The sequence below is a fragment of the Microtus pennsylvanicus genome, chromosome 7 (genome assembly GCF_037038515.1).
Source record: "Microtus pennsylvanicus isolate mMicPen1 chromosome 7, mMicPen1.hap1, whole genome shotgun sequence".
Taxonomy (NCBI): Eukaryota; Metazoa; Chordata; class Mammalia; order Rodentia; family Cricetidae; genus Microtus; species Microtus pennsylvanicus.
This window is the reverse complement of record NC_134585.1, coordinates 28,012,125-28,029,417: the sequence shown is the minus strand read 5'-3', so window position 1 is coordinate 28,029,417 and position 17,293 is coordinate 28,012,125. Positions and strand designations below refer to the sequence as shown.

Below are 17,293 nucleotides of genomic sequence, written 5' to 3'. Positions count from 1 at the left end.
ACCCTGAAACAAAATTGCTAGGTACTATGACAATCGTCTTCAGAACTCTTTGAGGGGCCTCATGGTGTTTTCCACAACTGCTGCATCCTCATTTTACCTCATCCACAGTCCACAGAGATTCTGGTTTTTCCACAGCTGTGCAACGCTTGCCAGTTTCTGTCCTTTCAAATAGTAGCCATTGTAACTGCTATAAAGTAATAGCATGCACAGATTCTAAAACATTTCTCTCCACCACCCCACCCCACCCCCCACCTTTTCTTTTGAGATAAACTGACTTCAAGCTTCTCTCTCTCCTATCATTATCTCCTAAGTCCTGGGATGGCCATCTTGAAATATTTTTAGATGTAAATACAAAAGCATAACGGATACTGGGCATGGTGGCAAAGGCCTGTAATCTTTGCACCTCTGGAAGCAGAAGCAGGAAATCCAAGCCAGCCAGAGCCACAGAGAGACCCTGTATCAAGCAAACAAACAAGCAAAAATCAAACTGAAACCAAATTCACAAAGGAACCTGAAACCAAATGAGATGACATCACCAAAGCAGTTAATGTATCGATAGATAGATAGATAGATAGATAGATAGATAGATAGATAGATAGATAGATAGATAATCACATTCAGTACTAGAGAATGAACACACGAGCTCACACGTACTAGGAAAACACTGTCATTGAGCTTTATCCCCAAGACAGGCTCTTACTATATTGACCAGGGTGGCCTGAAATGTATAGCCTCCCAAATGTCTGGGATTCCAGGTCTCTAGCAAAAGCCTTTCTAAAAATACAAAGTATCCGTAGGTTAAGCCAGCAAAAATATCTCAGTAATGATAAGGATTTTCAGTCTCTGGCCTTTGGAATTTATGTCTAGGAACAACAAGAAGAGAAACAATTAAGACAGAGGAGCAAATAGAATGGATTTTTTTTTGATGATCACATTTTGATCCATTCTTCCAATCGGAAGCCAGAGAATTGTGGGGGCGTATTATTAGTAAGCCCTATTCATTTCTTTGTTCCTAGAAGGAGACCTTCCTGAGATAGAGAGAATGGGGGGGGGGAGTACTTGTCTTCCTAGATTCTTTGATGTATTCAAATTGAAAATGAGAGAGACTGCAAGTGGCCCAGACTTTGGCTGTGTGGGTACCTGGTGGAAATCTTTGAAGTGCCCTTTCCTAGAAAAGAGCTGAGAAATGGCAAGGTAGCCACTTCAGGAGACACGATGGTGTTCTGTGGCAGGATCCCCTGTGAGGAGTCCCTCAGCACAGTTCTCGGGACTGTGCTTGTGGTACCCTCATGCCAGCCTTGTTTAGTATTTGTGTGAGGCATACCAACAAAGTGCCCTATTATTCTTTTATTTCCCCCTTTTTTTATATTAGCCATTTCTTTTTACAGCCTGGGGAGCCAGGTTAGTGTTTTTATTTCCCACGTGTAAAAGAAAGTGTCAAGAGTGGGCACAAGATAAGAAATGGAACGGGTTGTGATGACAGGGTCATGACTGGGGGCTCCCAGCCGGGGCTGCAGCTTAGCATGCTGAACTACACTCTTCTGTTACTGCACAGGGTGCTTGACTCAGGGCAGAGATGAAAGAAACAGGAGCAGCAAGCCTTGGCAGTGACCACCACCTCCTCTCTGCTACCAGGCTGACTGCAGCACTAGAAGGCTGGGGGGGGGGGAGTGAGGGTTCTGGGACAGGGTGCAGGAAGCTTGAAGGGGGTTGGGAGCCCCCTTGGGGCAGGAGGCTGTGGAAGCAGTCCCTGGTACCTCAGCTCTGAGCACTTGTCTGGCCCTCCCCTTTAATTGCTGTGTCTGCTCTCCAGAGAGAAGGATGATACTTTGCCTCAGGAGGCTCGGTGACTAAAAACAAAAGAGGAAGCCTTGACTGTAGCAGCTCACAGGAGTCATTTCCTCTCCCTCATTAAAGCTACTTCCAGGAGAAAGAGAAGCTTCTGGTGGCCCTGGGACCCAGAGACCTCTCAGCATCCTAAAAAGCTCTTTGCCGTTCTTGGATCTAAGCCGTTTGTTTCCGGAGAGAATCATGTCGGGTGGGAGCTCAGTTTTTTCCATTTGCAATGGCTTATTAGGTACAAGCATTGCTCTTCTCTCTGTTTACTGAGTGATTAGGTCTCCCTCCAACTGACCCTGCCGAAGGAGATCGCCAAAGTGGATCCTTAACACACAGTTACCCCGCAAAATGCCCTTCTCATAAACCCAGGGACCTCAGCCTGGACTGTAGGCTTCCTTGTGGTATCTTGTTTGTGTGGCCAGCAACGGAAATGTCCATTGATAGTAAATGACACCCATGTTTCCAGACTCCATTCAAGCAACAGTGCAGAGAGACTGGAACCTGCTGAGACAGAGGCCAGTGAAGGGTGTGCCCTCAAATGAGCCTGGCTGGAAGACCTCAGCCTCTGGGTCCCATCACCCCATCATCCCATCACTGTCACTGAACCTTTTCCAAGTTGTACCGTTGCCCTGCCCACAGAAGAGTGACCTTTCTGTCCTGGTGAGACAGAACAGAGGCAGAAACTGGTAGTTCTCTATGTCCCCACCTGGCAGGCAGCGAAAACCATCTAGGAACAGGGAAGATTCACCAGGTACCAGCTAGTTAGTCATTGGTCACCTGGCCAGGCTGGCTGATATAAAGACAGCCAGCTGAATTAACAGCCCCAGCCTCCACCAGCCAGGCTCAAAGGCCACAGTGAAAACAAAACCATGCCATTTACCCAAATTTCAGAGGATGAATTCAATTGTCGGGCTTGGTCTGGAAATGAGAATGAATTAGTCCCAGCTAAGTGGATTCTCCCTCCTTGCTGCCAGTTTCTTTCCTGTGACCCAGGGAACACGTAAGGCACGCCACTGATACTGCTAGATAGCAGGGCCTGTCTTCATATACCAGGGCCTGGGTGACATGACTCAATCAACTCCCACCTCGCGCATATTCTCAATGGGAGCCCAGTGCTCTGACTCTGCACTGTGTTTTCATGATAAGGGTGCACTGTGACTGCCAGACACTTAGACATACTGTTTATTGTATGACTCTAATATGATCTGAGCCCTGGTAGAATATAGGGCTGGGAAGACCCTGCTCATCGGAGCTATGAGTGTGCCAAAGGGTAAATAAACTAGTAGATTTCCTGAACCATCTCAAGATTCACTACACTTTATCCTGAGATTTGTATGAGTGCACACACATATCACACAGACCATACACAGCACACTTGATACAGTATACCTCCTTCCCACATGACACACATGATACACTATAATATGGTATGCACACAACACATGAATATCATATACTATATGCATAGAGCACAACATATACTATATACTCAAACAACACATACATAACATACAATACACAGAGACTAAAAAAATACATAGCACACACATGGCATACATACAATATATAACATATGCATAGTCCATATATAACACAGTGCAACAATGTAGGCACACACAAAACATATATAACACATGATACAAAGCCAACATACAGGAAATACATGAAGCGCACATATAGCACACCATCAATTCAGCACAGCTCACAATACACAGAGCACTTCACACACAGAGAGACAAACAGATATACAGACAGACACACACACACACACACACACACACACACACACACAATGTATGCAGAGGAGAGACAGGAATGTGGAAAGGGCCTGTGCCTTGGGTATCCTGGGCTCTGGCCAGAGCTTCCTCCCCTGAAGGTATCTAAGAGACCAGAGCTGATAAGGGACATGGCTGCCAAGCATCACCAGTCTTCAGATCAAGTGTGGTGACCTCTGCTGAGAGCTTGTGGAAGATGCCAGAAATTTTGCTTTTCATATTTCTTGTACTTAGAATTTGTTCTTGTTAGTTTTTGTTGTCATTTGGTTGGTCGATTGGTTGTTTCATGTGTATGCATTTTGTTTTGGTTTTTGGCTTTTTTTTTTCCAAGATAAGGTTTCTCTATGTAGCCCCGGCTGTGTTGAAACTCACTTTGTAGGTCAGGCTGGCCTTGAACTCAGAGATCTGCCTACCTCTGCCTCCAATCCTAAGTGCTGAGATTAAAGGCATGTGCCACCCCACCATATCTGGCTCTTTTTTTTCTTTTCTAATAGTTTCCAGCCAAATATGTCTATTTATACCTGTTTCAACTAGGTTAAGAGAAATCACCAGAAGCCAGATTACACCATGTTGAAAGGGCTGAGTGGCTGCTTTGTCTTCTGCAAGTGGAGTTATGAGCGGTCGTAGTGAGAGCCGTTGAAGCACAGAGGCTCAGAGCAGCTGCCATGCTCCTTCCCCGCCAAGAGGACAAGGTGTGCGAGGTGGTGTCCAGTTCGGGTAGGGAGGAAGTGGGGCAGGAAGAGGACGGAGAAACTGTTCCACAGGCAACTCAGAGCATCTTCCCAGAGCGGCACTCCCTGCAGGCACTCCTGGGAGGAAGGTAAGAAACTCAGCTGAGAATGTCAGGCTCTGCATTTACATGGAAACAATTACAGGTCTATTATACAATAGAATACAAAATCATCATACAATTGGAAAAAGAGAAACCAGGTTCTGGATGTGCTTCGTGACTGTTCAGGGTGGCTCGGGGCCAATACCTGTCCCTTCTCCTCCAAGCACATGCGGTTTCTTCGCACATTAGTGATATTTCCGTGGAGAATTTTGGGAATGCTACCTTATAGTTTATTCCTCCTCCTTTCTGTGGTTCGGATTTACGTTTCGGGACATTATATTTTCAGATTCATCCTCCCTCTTGCCTCCAGCCCCTCCCCACACAGACAGATTTAGGGCCACCTGTTCTCTTCAGAGCCAGGAGAATTGAAAAGATACCTCATGCCAGACTCCCCTCCATCCTGCCATCATCACGCACCCTCTCCAATGTTGCAGATGAAGGCTCCCCCGGGCTTCACGTCCAGGCTCTGTGCTCAGGTAGAAGGCTACTGTACAGATATTCTCACTTGGCCAGGCTGAATGGAATGGGAACCATGGGAAACCCAGTGTCTCAGGGGAGTCCCCAAGGCACCAGCCATCCAGATTTCCTACCCAGCATTCTACCTGCCTGTTTCCACCGGGCTGGTAGGTTGCGACATTTGTACTTATTGCTGGGGACTGTGTCCCTGGAATGAGCATAGTCTTATTTATTTTCAGGCGGTGCCATCCAAACCATTCCGATCTATTTGTCTCTCCATACCAAGAAATCGGGGTCAGAGCACAAAAGAGAGGATCTCTGTTCTGTTCTCTGAGCTGTCCTTAAAGAAACTGTGTGCTGCTGGCCTAGTTCTGAGTGAATGGCGTGGCTGCATTCTCTTAGCAATGCTTCTCAGTACCTGTCACCTCTTCTGGGGTTAACGGCTAGGGTTAAGATGTGTCTAATCTGGGCAGGGTTTGGGTAAAATCCTATGGGATAAACTCACACGCAGCTGCCCTTTCCCCTGAGGTAGAGGTCTCAGAATTAGACTTTATTTATCACTGACTTGACACTGAAGAGTCGAGGAGGTAAAGATGTGTATCAAAAACAACGATTTCATTAATCAGGTGGAAATATAATTTCCATGGATTTTAGATTGTTTAAATGAGGGAAACCTAGTTTATTTCTCACATAACCTTCCTTTAACCACGCAGCATCTTCTCGTGTAAAATAGTTACACATGTACACACATAACACTCATACACACTGCTTTCCCTTCAAGCTGGCATTTCAGCTGGTTGCCGGGCCTGTCTTCGGGTATAACCTTATATGTGTCCATTAAAAAAAAAGAACAAACAAATAAAATGGACAAACAAACCCAGTAGATTTCCTTGAACTTAGCAAAATAATCTGGAATGTTTTAAACCTGGTAGTTTGTTGGGACAGGTAAAAGTGGCTCCCAGGAATCTCTGTGCTTTCCTGTGACTCTTGGTTTGGCTGGATGTCACTTGGGAGGACAACTCCACACCCAGGGTGTGTGTCACCACAGCCCATCATTTCCTACGGCTCTTCCTTCCTTCCTCCTTTGGAAGTTGGAGAAGAAAAGTCCACACCCAGGAGGAAGACAGTGGACAGGCTGAGATCCTGTGTGTGGGCTAATTGACAATTGCGACCTACAGGGTTATCAGAACACATAAAGTCTCCTGTGGAAAAAGAATGAGTTTCCAAGAAATCTGCTGTTTCCAAATGAAAGGCTGTTTATCTGTATGCTTTCCAAGTCTGATTTAACATTTCAAATATTGACCTGACTTGATCAATCCATACTCTGTCATTCCTGATTAGAATACCTCAGTATGCTTGCTTGCTTTCTTTCTTTCTTTCTTTCTTTCTTTCTTTCTTTCTTTCTTTCCTTCCTTCCTTCCTTCCTTCCTTCCTTCCTTCCTTCTTCCCTTCTTTTTTTCTTTTTCCAGTATGCTTTCTTGTTCTTTCCTTCAGCCTGACCCTGTCATTCCATCAAGTCTACATTGGAACAAAATGCATTTATAAAAACGGTTCATCCTTTTAATACCCCAGACCTTGCTAGTTGAAGCAATACCACGAATTCGGCCATTTTCCTCTGACACCATGTGATTGAAGTGTTGGAAATCCCAGTTCAGAAGCACGCTCGTTCCAAGCGCTTCTGGAGTTGTGTGCGCATTCCTGTGTAGCTCTCCTCCTCTTCTTTGATCTCAGTGCAACTTTCTCAAGAGGGAAAAAAAGCCACAGAATAACCTGGACACTTTGCCGATTATACAGGACTAGAAAGTGAATGCCGGAAGAGCAGGGGAAAATGACAGGGAGGTTGTACAGATGCTATCGGATGGTAATAACCCAACTGAGAGTAATTCTGTACCGAAGTCCTAGGAGAAGGCGGCTCTCACATCAGGTGCAAGGCAAGCTCTTGGCAGGAAAGAAGGCTGAGAGCTTGGCTTCCTTGGGGGAAAACAGGTCTTTCCTGGGGAGAATTGTAGGCTTTACCCCTGAAATAAATTAAGGAGAAATGTTAGCGAGAAGGACTCTGCATTTTCTGATCTGTGCTCAGTGAGACGTCCTCAGTGCTCAGGACCATTAGAAGAACAGAATTGCTTCACCAGAAACACAGTATCGTGAGAGCACCCCCACCCCCAGTCTGGCAGCTCCCGTCCCCAGGCCTGTGGCTGCCTTGGAGGTTTTTGAAACAGTTTAAGATTTTTGGATTAGTTTTGGGTAACAGAAGCTGCACACTGATGGTCGTTTTTTTTCTTCTTCGTCAAATTGCGCAAGATTACACGCTGGTCTATCATTAGGCCTGCTGAAACGGGCAGACCCTCCCTCTACGGGAGCCGTATGTACAACGTGCTATGTCGTGTCGAGGTTTCGGCAAAGGAGGGTCGGAGGGATGACACACCAGAGCTGGGCTCTGTCCAGCTCACCATCCCCAGTCCATCTCTCTGCTTTTGGCATCTGGGGACTCTAACAAATGTAATTCCCTCCTCCCCATCTGGGGATGGTGTGTTTCCAGAAACTTCTCAGCGAGTCAGCAGGCTGTATCTCCAAGTTGCAAACAGGCAGGAGTGAATATCACCGTTGTTCTGACTGTTAGGAGGACAGGAGGGGCAGGAGAAGATGGGGGGGGGTTGCAGGAAGCTCTTCTGGTAGAAGTCAGCATATATAGTTGGCCCTCTATAGCTCGGAGTCCTCCATTTGCAGATTTAACCAACTGTTGAATACATCTTAAAACACTATGCCTGTACTGGGGGTACAGAATTTTTTCTCTTGTCACAATTCCCTAAATAATTGATAACACATTCCCATTGTGTTATCTACTACAAGTAATTTAGAAAAAAAATTGAAAATATGGAGGGTCATGTGCCCAGGTTCCATTCAGAAACATTTTAGACAAAAGGCCTGAGCACTCATGGATGTTAGAATCAGTAGCTTTGGACGCCATTCCCTGTGGATAACTAGGGGTGACTTTCCTCAGTGAACTGGGTAGCCTGGTGCTAGGCAGAGTCCTTCTCAGACGGGCTCAGCTGACAGCAAGAACAGGGAAAGGGCCGGAAACAGGAAGAGGGAGAAAGAGCATACTCTGCAGCCTTCCCCCTTCCCAGGTAACCCTGAAATTGCTGCACATGGCAAGGATCTGCTTTTAGTTGTAGGGATTAATTGGAGCAGAGGTCACGCTCATTACGGAACAGATGATGACTATCTAGCAGGACTATGGAGCAGGGACAGAGACGGAGTCTACTGGATAGAAGACTAGAAGGCAGAAATATAGAAGAAGGGTGAAAATCAAAGCCCAGAATCTGGTATTATAGAGAGAAACCCATTGGGGCCCAATACAAGATGTCTGGTAAGGAGGGCACAAAAACTTCCAGAATTTCTTCTAAACCATGAACCTGCCTGAAAGGATGCCCTTTTTGTTCTGTTCTCAAAGGTGGTAGGACTGTCATGCCACACCAGGGAATCAATTGCAGCTCCTCACGGGTGCGGCTAAGGACTGTCCATCAACTCAAGAAATGCCACTCGGCCTCCAGCCCATGCAGGAGGTATGTGCTGGGAGCCAGTTTTCTCAGGAAGACACACACAGTGCTCAGTTGCCACGTATCCATCACACAGGCCCTTCACTGAATTCTGCAAAGCCCCTTCTCCTATAGAAACTCATGATGTCTATCATAAGCTTAAGACGACTCTTCTCACCATGCACAGAGGCACATGCACCGTAGCACACAGGAGAGGTGGCTCTCTCCGAGTCCGAGGCCAGCCTTGTCTACAAATGAAATTGCAGGACAGCTATGCAGAAAGACCCTGTCTTGAAGAAGGTGGTGGTGGTGGTAGGCAAGGGAACTCATCTGCATTTCAGCACTGCTGAATGAGGGCCACTCAGCTTGGCTGGGTCAGGGGAGGTCAAACGAACTGCAAAGGAAAAGTACTGCTGGTTTCCTTACTATGCAGGAGGCCTTCTAATTTTAGAAAAGAAGAAAGGCGGAGTGGATGGTTTAGTGGGGAACAAGGTAGGTAGATAGGTAGGAACCATTGAAAATGGAACTGCTGGGCCAAAGTTTCACTGGGTGGAAGGTTGGCAAAGATAGAAGTCCCATCCCAGGCTGGTGCAAGGAAAAGCAGACTTCCTTTAATTAGAACAGGGAAGGGAAAGCTGACTTAAGGCACAAGGGACTCAACTTAAACTCTGCTACTGAGAAGCACCTGTCCAATGACCTTCATAGTAAAATATCCTCAGCTAAATAACAGAGCCAGCTACTTAAAAATATTTTACTGGGTGAGCACGGCTGTGGATTTGACTTAAGGAAGTCCTTAGTGTTTCCTTCCTGAGGTTTGGGCCAGAAAATCTCATTGTTCATAACCCAAACAGGGCTTCAGAGCTTGCCAGCACATACTGGGTCCCTGCTAAGTGTGCAGAAGTTGAACAGCATGACTCTGGGTGTCCCAGAGTGCAGCCTTGCAGGCTGCGTGGAGCACGGGGGGGGGGGGGGGGAGCGGGAATCCCACAGGGAGGGGCACCCCACAAGTTTACAGCAAGCCATTCACATGCAAACGTGTTTTATTTTCGGGTTTTAAATGGAGATACTAAAAACAGGGTTCAAAGGAGGATTCGAGGAACACTTAAGAAGTTCAGCCTCTATTCTGAATAGCAATTAGGAGCAGCTAGGTATTTAAAAACATCTACAAATTTTTCTTTTGTAGGCTTGCCGCAAATGGAGTACAGCAGGCACTTTCAGAAGGGGAAAGGAGGTTAGGACATCTCCAAAAACGCTATTGCTCTTTGTCTTCCGAAAGTGCACCCATTCCAGATATAACCCTGCCCTGATAACAACACTGCACCTAACAAAGACACTACCTGATAAAGCACAAGCCTAGCTCTTCCTGCAAGCAGCTTTGGTACTTGAAGAAATGGGCATATTTCTTACGGCTCTTTAGGAGGCAAATAATAAATACTTCGGGATGGGTGTTGCAGGGGACAAGCCCAAAGGCTCCACAAATGTGAGGGAAAATTTTATACATCTGTAAGACTGAGCCGATTTGGAAATGGTTAAGATTATGTAGGCAGATGCAGTAGGTTTCTGTGCGGGGGCAGGGAGGGATTCAGGTGCTAGCCCGGGCTTGATCAGTGATGTTGGCTGTGAGGTGAGACTGGCAACCGCCATGATTGACTGGGGCAGCTGGGATGCTTACCTGGTGACTGGCACCTCCTCGGTACCCTTACTCTTTCTTCTCCCAGAAGATCTTGCCGTTGATCAAGGGTCTGCATCCTGGAAGGTTGACTGACTTGGATCATGGGGGAAAAAAAAGAAAACGAAAAGGTTTTCCAGGTTTGGTTTTGATATCTGGCCTAAAGAAAACACACACGGATCCCACCCTCAGGAGAAAGAAGGAACTTGGAGGGAGTAGCTGCTAAGATGCGTCATCTGAAGTCTCGGGTTTCCGGCTCGATTTTACCAGCTCCTAGCCCACCATCCACCCACCCATCCATTTCCTTCCCAATCTCAGGAGAGGCAGTCGCCAGTTTGGGGTTTATATTTAACTCCTGCAAATCTTGGCGAAGGAGATCTCCGTTCCATTCTCCTCCGCCATGGCACCCTCCCTCTCACCGTCTAAACACATTGGATCAGTGCTTCTAAGCCATCCACGGAAAAGAGGCGACTCTTATGGCTGCCACAGAGACCTCACATTTTCACCTCCAGTTTCTCTTACCAGCCACCTCCAATCAAGTCAGATTAGACTTCATACAGTAAGTTGAACCCGGCTTCTCACAAACTGGCAGCAGCCCCGCTTCATTTGAAGAGGGTGGAACATGGTATAAGACAGTCTCTCACCTTGTGGAGTGCAGGGGTGGCTCAGAGGCTAAGGGCACCACTATTCCTTCAGACAATGGATATTTCATTCCCAGCCCTCACATGGTGGCTCACAACAATCTGTAACTCCAGTTCCAGGGAGTCTAACACCTTCTTCTAGTCTCCAAGGGCACCAGGCAGGTACGTGGTATACAGACATATATTCAGGCAAAACACCCATACCCATAAGAGACAGAGACAGAGAGAGAGAGAGAGACAGAGAGACAGAGAGACAGACAGAGACAGAGAGAGACAGACAGAGAGAGAGAGACAGAGAGAGAAATTCTCTCTCAATTAGAATCTCAATTAGACTCTCAATAAAAGAAATGAGAGATTCTCTCGTTTTCTCTCTCAATCTAAAATAAAAGAAGGTGGGGTGGGGATGGAATAACATTTCATAGTCCATATAGCTCAGTAGGGCAACTGTGAATGGCAATAATAAAGAGGATTTTAATGATAAATATGCAATTTGACCTGATTTGATCATCATTGCACATCGCATACATGTGTAGAAACACAACATATGTAAACAAAGAAGTACATTTTTAATTTAAATAGTAAGGATGCCTATTGGGAAGCAGAGACTATGCTACTGAATAATTTCCATGGTCTGATTTGATCCTCACGTGTGTACCTTTAAAGAGTTCATATTCGATGTATTATAAACGAGATTATTTCAGGCTGGAGAAATCACAGCCCTGGGCCAGTGTCGGGAGATCAAGACTTTTCCCTTATGTAGATTTCTCCCTTTGATAAGGGCCGTGATTTTAGGACAGCATAGAATTCTCAACCCGGAAACCACACTAGAAAGGGTGTCATTGTAGTTCAGTTGCCCATTAGGTAAGCAGTCTTCAGCATTGCATAGCTTCTTGGCTCTGTGCGGAAAGGTTCCTGGCAAGCTCCAGTAACAGAACAATTCTTGTGCCTGTTGCAGACATTGCTGAATGGGGTAGAAGGAAGAAGTTTGACACATGTTGAATATATAGCAAATGAATTATTAATAGTCTTTCCTTATATGTTTTTCATGTCTGTCCACTGGTTTGTCTGAATCCAAGGGGCAAGTAACTGGACCTTGGTGGTCTTTCCAGATATGAGAAGGGCAGCTGATCTAGGTGTCTTTCCTTCTACCATTTTGGATATCTGCCCTGTTGGATGAAGGGTTCCTTAGGAATGCATCATACTGATGAGTGACCCTAAAGGGCTCTCTCAAGTTACATTTACCCTCTTCTCTTTTTCCATCAATGGCCTCAATAAAATACCCAGGACTGGATGATACCCAGCTCATTGCCTAAGGAACACCAGATCTGATGAGAGAGGAACATAACCCCAAGCATTCTTATGAACCTGACATTTGCTGCCCTCTGGATGTTGCTGAATACACGTGTTGGGTGCCAGCACGATCTTGCTATTTCTTCCTTCTCTCTTGTTGTCATGGGTCTCCTGGGCCCCAGTTCAATGCTTTTTCAGTTATGATGAGGATCCCATCACGCCAAACTGGAGCCTTGCCAAACCTGTAGGATGTTACCTACTTAGCAGGCATTTTAGGAACCATGGCTGCTTGAACAGGGAAAAACTACTGCCCTTTAAATGAAGGTTAATGGAACCTTCAAGGTTCCGTTGTTCTTGCTGATTTTGTGCTTGCTTGTTTCTAATAAAGCCCCACCACCTCCCCAGCCCAGCGAAACTTACGAGGAACCAGTATCCAGTTCAAGTCACCGACTCGCTCTTTGGGGGTGACCTGGAATAAGCTTTCCTCATTTTAATATTAAACTCTCTACCTAATGGTGCTCCATTTGTTTTCTGACCATGTGATGGATGACCTCAAATTGAGCATGCGCAGTCTTTCCCGAGTAAGTAAAAGCTTCCGGCTTAGCATGTGGGGAGGCAGTGCCTTGAGAATCCTCTCCAGCATTCTGTTTGTCTGCAGCAAGTAATTCTTCCTTCATTATTTCATCTCTTGCTGGTGGGCTTTGCTCTTATCAGGGGGTGAGCCCTTGCATTTTTAGAAGACAGTCAATCCATTCCTAAGTTCCTCTACAGCCCCATCTAGAGGCACAGATAAACCCACCCATCTACTGGTGGGTGCCTCCCACTGGTATGCCTTCATCATGAATAGAATTCCACATTTTCCCCCCAACCATGTTAGTCTAGCAGCATAGTCCAAGCAGACAGAAATGCTCTGGGGAGACTCATAAGAGAGACAGCTCAAGGGAGGCGGATCGGTAGCACAATGGCCTTCCAAACAAAACTAGCCCAGGTTAGCCTTCGGTTTCTCTGGCTGCTGGTTAAGCACTCCTCACCTCTCAGAGCCTTAACTGTCCGCACCTACAAGCCGTGGGAACTGTGAGATCACGTATATGGTCTCGAGCCCTGGTCTTCACATCCGTGACAAAGTCAATGTACATTGGTTCTTTTCCAGTCAGGGCTTCATAAAGCATTTGAGCCATTTCTTTTACCCGAATGTGTTACCATGAGAGATAACATTCAGTTCAGTTTAATACACTTTATATTAGCAATAATATATTAATTTATATCAATATTTTATTACTACATAACAGTAATGATGTGTTAATATTTCAGTATGTTAAACATTAATGACTATTTAATGTTGATTGAATATCTACCTGATGAATATTTAGAAGGTGTCTACTATGTGCCCAACTCGAAGGTCATTGCCTGTGTTTTTATTTTTGTTTTGTTTTTGTTTTTTTTTGTTTTTTGTTGTTGTTGTTTTGTATCTAGAGGCTTAAACAGGTTGACCAAACGTCTAGCCTTATTTGTTCAACACATACACAGCAACAAGTCCCAAACCGGAAGGCCACTTCTGATATGTGACACAGGGGCCTAGAGAAAACAACAGGCTGCGCTCGAAAGCTGAGATGAGCAGGTTCACAAGTGGGGACAGTGGCCAGGACTTTGGATACTGTGGTGGAGGAAATCAGAATCCTTTCTTCGGCTGCCACGTTTCTCCTCACAGCCATTTCATGAAATATAAAATAGCTATGGGAAAAAAAACTTTTATATAAATCTTTTTTTCTCCCCCTCAGAGGACTCTGACAGTGCAGTCTCCCTAACATCAAACATTCCCATGAAAAATTAAAAATCCAGTCAATCAAGCAGCTGTTTCTAAATATACAAAAATATGGTACAAACCATCTGAGTTTTCACTCTCGGGTTGAAGAAATACATCATTTAGACAGAGCCTAAAGCACATCTTGTTCATCACTCACTGAAAAAAAAATAGCATTTCTTTGGTACTCAGGAAAAAAAAAATATTAACAGCAAAATTCTTCCATTAGACCACTCAAGGACACACCTGTGCTCAAAGCAGACCCTCTGGTGCTGTGAGGCCAACCCAGAATCTGAGCGAGAGAACTGGGTGGGAAGGGCCGCTGTGCAAGGGGCTTCGCTGCGCTCTAGACCACAGCCCCCTCACTCGTCATGTGATGGGGTGACACATTTTGTCATGTTTTCTGGAATGGAAATGGTCCCCACCTGGAGGTAAGGGGGGACTTGGGAAAACCTGCCTCCTCGACCCGGAACAAGCAAATGCAGCTGTGTCGGGGCTCAAGGTGACTTCTCAAGCTTACTCATTTACTTACCGGCGGAATTAGTGAGGGACTCTGGCTCCTGCCCCGTTCAAGTCTCTTTAATGATCTCCGTTGTAAAAAGCTTTCCACTTCAGAGATTTATGCTTCAGGTTATGTGTTCATCAGCTTGCTGTCACTGTGACAAAATATTTGAGACAGGCAACTCAACAGAGGAGAGATTTATATAGCTCGTGGCCGCTTACGTTCAGTCCGTGGTTGCCTTGGGCCTGTCCTGAGACAGGACACTCTAGCAGGGAGCATGGCGGAGCCAAGCAGTTAAGCCCACGGAGGCGGGAAGGAGGGAGAGAAGGAGAATATTTCAAAGCCTGTGAGAGCTAGTTTTTGTCAACTTGACACACATCTAGGTGTCCCCAGGAAGAGGTTATTTCAATTGGGGAGTTGCCTTTCTCAGATTGGCCTGTAGGCATGTCTGCGGGGTGTTTTTCTTGATTAATAATTGATGTTGGAGGACCCATCCCATTGTGAGCTGTACCATCCCTGAGCAGATGGGCCTGGACCATATAACAAAGGTATTGAGCAAGCCAGGGGAAGCAAGCCAGTAAGCAGCATTCCTCTGTGGTCTCTCCCAAGGTGTTTTTTTTTTTTTTTTTTATCACAGCAACAGAAAGCAAGCTAGACCAGGTTTCGATATTTCCTTTAAGAGAACACCCCCAATGATCGAACTTCCCTCCCCTAGGGGTCTACCCCTCAAAGGTTCCACTGTCTCCCAGCACCGCCACACATTGGCAAGCCAGCCTTTATTTAGCCCATGAAGCTTTAGGGGACAATTGAGATCCAAATTGTAACATGTTGAGGAGAGAAGCGATAGAGATTGGTGAAGACAGCTTTCTCTGAGAGGTTTATTTGCCCTGAAGACTGTACTGTTGAAATCTGGATAGTGGTCATCACCATTAATGTTATTTCTTGAATTCAAGTTGCACAGATTATCAAATCGGCTAAGATGTCCGTAAATGGATGGATGAATAGTGACAGTGTGGAACCCATCCTTGAGAAAGTTTTGTGCTGCCGTAAGGAAGGAAATGAGACCAGGCATGCTGGTACGCCTTTAATTCCAGCACTTAGGAAGCAGAGGCAGCGCATCTCTGTGAGTTCAAGGTCAGCCTGGTGTCTACATAGTGAGCTCCAGGACAGTCAGGTCTTAAAGAGAAACCCTGTCTAAAAAAAAACAAAAAAAACAAAAAAAAAAACAAAAAAACAAAACAAAACAAAAAAAAAACGCTTAGTAGGCCAGGAGGAGATGGTGAGGTGGTGGCTGCTCCAGCTGTTCTGGGAACCCCAGGAGAATTGATGCCTTGAAGGCCTATGTACATTTCTCTAAAACCTTGCTTATATCCAGACTCAACTCCCAGGTCCATGGAGCCCACCAGAAGCTGTCCACTGTCCAGAGATGCCTTCCCTGCCATCCTTCCGATCTAGGGCCATTGGTGTCAGTGACCTCCAACAAGTACAGGATAACCAAGAAGTTTTCTGCCGTGCTGTGTGACCCAGAGTCTCATCGTGGAAAGTTCTGGAACTATAAGCCATGTGTGGGACAAAGCATCTGAGCAGAACCATTTTGAGGATGTTGGCAGGGCGCAGGAGGCTAGGACCGTGCATGTGATATCTGTGTAACCTCTCTGTTTGGAGAACTTATCTTTGAGGTGCTGGCTGTCAAGAAACCTGGTTCTTTTCTGGCAAGCAGCCGGTAGCTAAAGAAAACCAGCAGGTAGCAAAGGATGTTACATCACATCCAGCCTGACTTCGACTGCCAGGACCAGGCTAATTTCTTGCTCACCTTCACTCTAACCTCCCTCTGACAGCAGGTCTCTTGGCCCAGAAAATCTGTCATGTCCACCTTGGAGCCTGGGTAACTCTGAACAACTGGTGACTACTTTGACCCTTCATCATTCCCACATCTTCCGTGGGGAAACACAACATACTGCTGCCTCGGGCACCCAGTTCTTAGAGGTATAGTTTTTTTCTATTTCTTCACTGGCCATAAACATAAGACACCTCCTCTGTAGACATCAACTTGCTTTATAAACAACATTTTAAAAAAAGAACGAAATTATGTTATCTGTAGAAAAATGTATGGAACTGGAAAAATTATAAATATTTCATTTCTTCCCACATAAAGAATCTAGAATATATATATTCATATATGAATATATCTGTATCTTTATCTATGGCATAAAAATAGAAGGAGTATAAAGCTCGAGTTTATGTTCTTCAGTCAATTGGTTGGAGGTACTTGGGGCCTTACATACTGTTTAAGAGAGGAAGGTAAACACAGGTGGCCATGGTGAGATGGAGGCACCCCCTACAATTATGAAGAGCCCAGCCGTGCCCCCATCCCTAGTAAATACCTTCTGCTGATCACCTTAGAGCTAGATTTTATTTTGAAAACCTCTGTCCCACTGCATCAAGGCAGGAACTGTTCCTATTAGGAGTTTGAAGGACAGAGAATAGACTTTTGCTTTATGTGACACAGCCCCACAGAAGAAAGGGGCAGTCTCTGAGTCCTCTGCAGAGGGCGAGGGTTGGTCCCCTACTCAAGGAAAAGAAATACTTAGGATTAGAACCATCCGCATAGACCTTGAGTGGTTTTCAATGAAGACGGTTATTGCACTGATATCACTGAAATGGGCCAGGGTTAAGACAGAGTGCGTGCAAAAGGGACTTATACCTGGCAGGTGCTTAAGTAATAACAACTACGGAGGCACAGCTACATATGCATTAAATTATGCCGAAATTCTATAGATATGGGTATGATCACATGAATTATGTTAAGTGTTTGCTGGAGATGACAGCTGGCCAGCTGTCAGCATTTCGCTGTGCCAGTAGAGATCTTGGATTTATCTATGATCTGCATGGCCCTTTGCCTCTCTGTGCCTCGGTGTCCTTGTATATCCCGTGGATTTTTGTGAAAAT

The 17,293-nt window shown here is 45.6% G+C and overlaps 1 pseudogene; it reads left to right on the top strand.

Annotated features, from left to right (window-relative positions):
- The first annotated feature begins 15,736 nt into the window (after nucleotides 1-15,736).
- Nucleotides 15,737-16,336, top strand: LOC142853981 (ran guanine nucleotide release factor pseudogene; annotated as a pseudogene).
- Nucleotides 16,337-17,293: the final 957 nt, after the last annotated feature.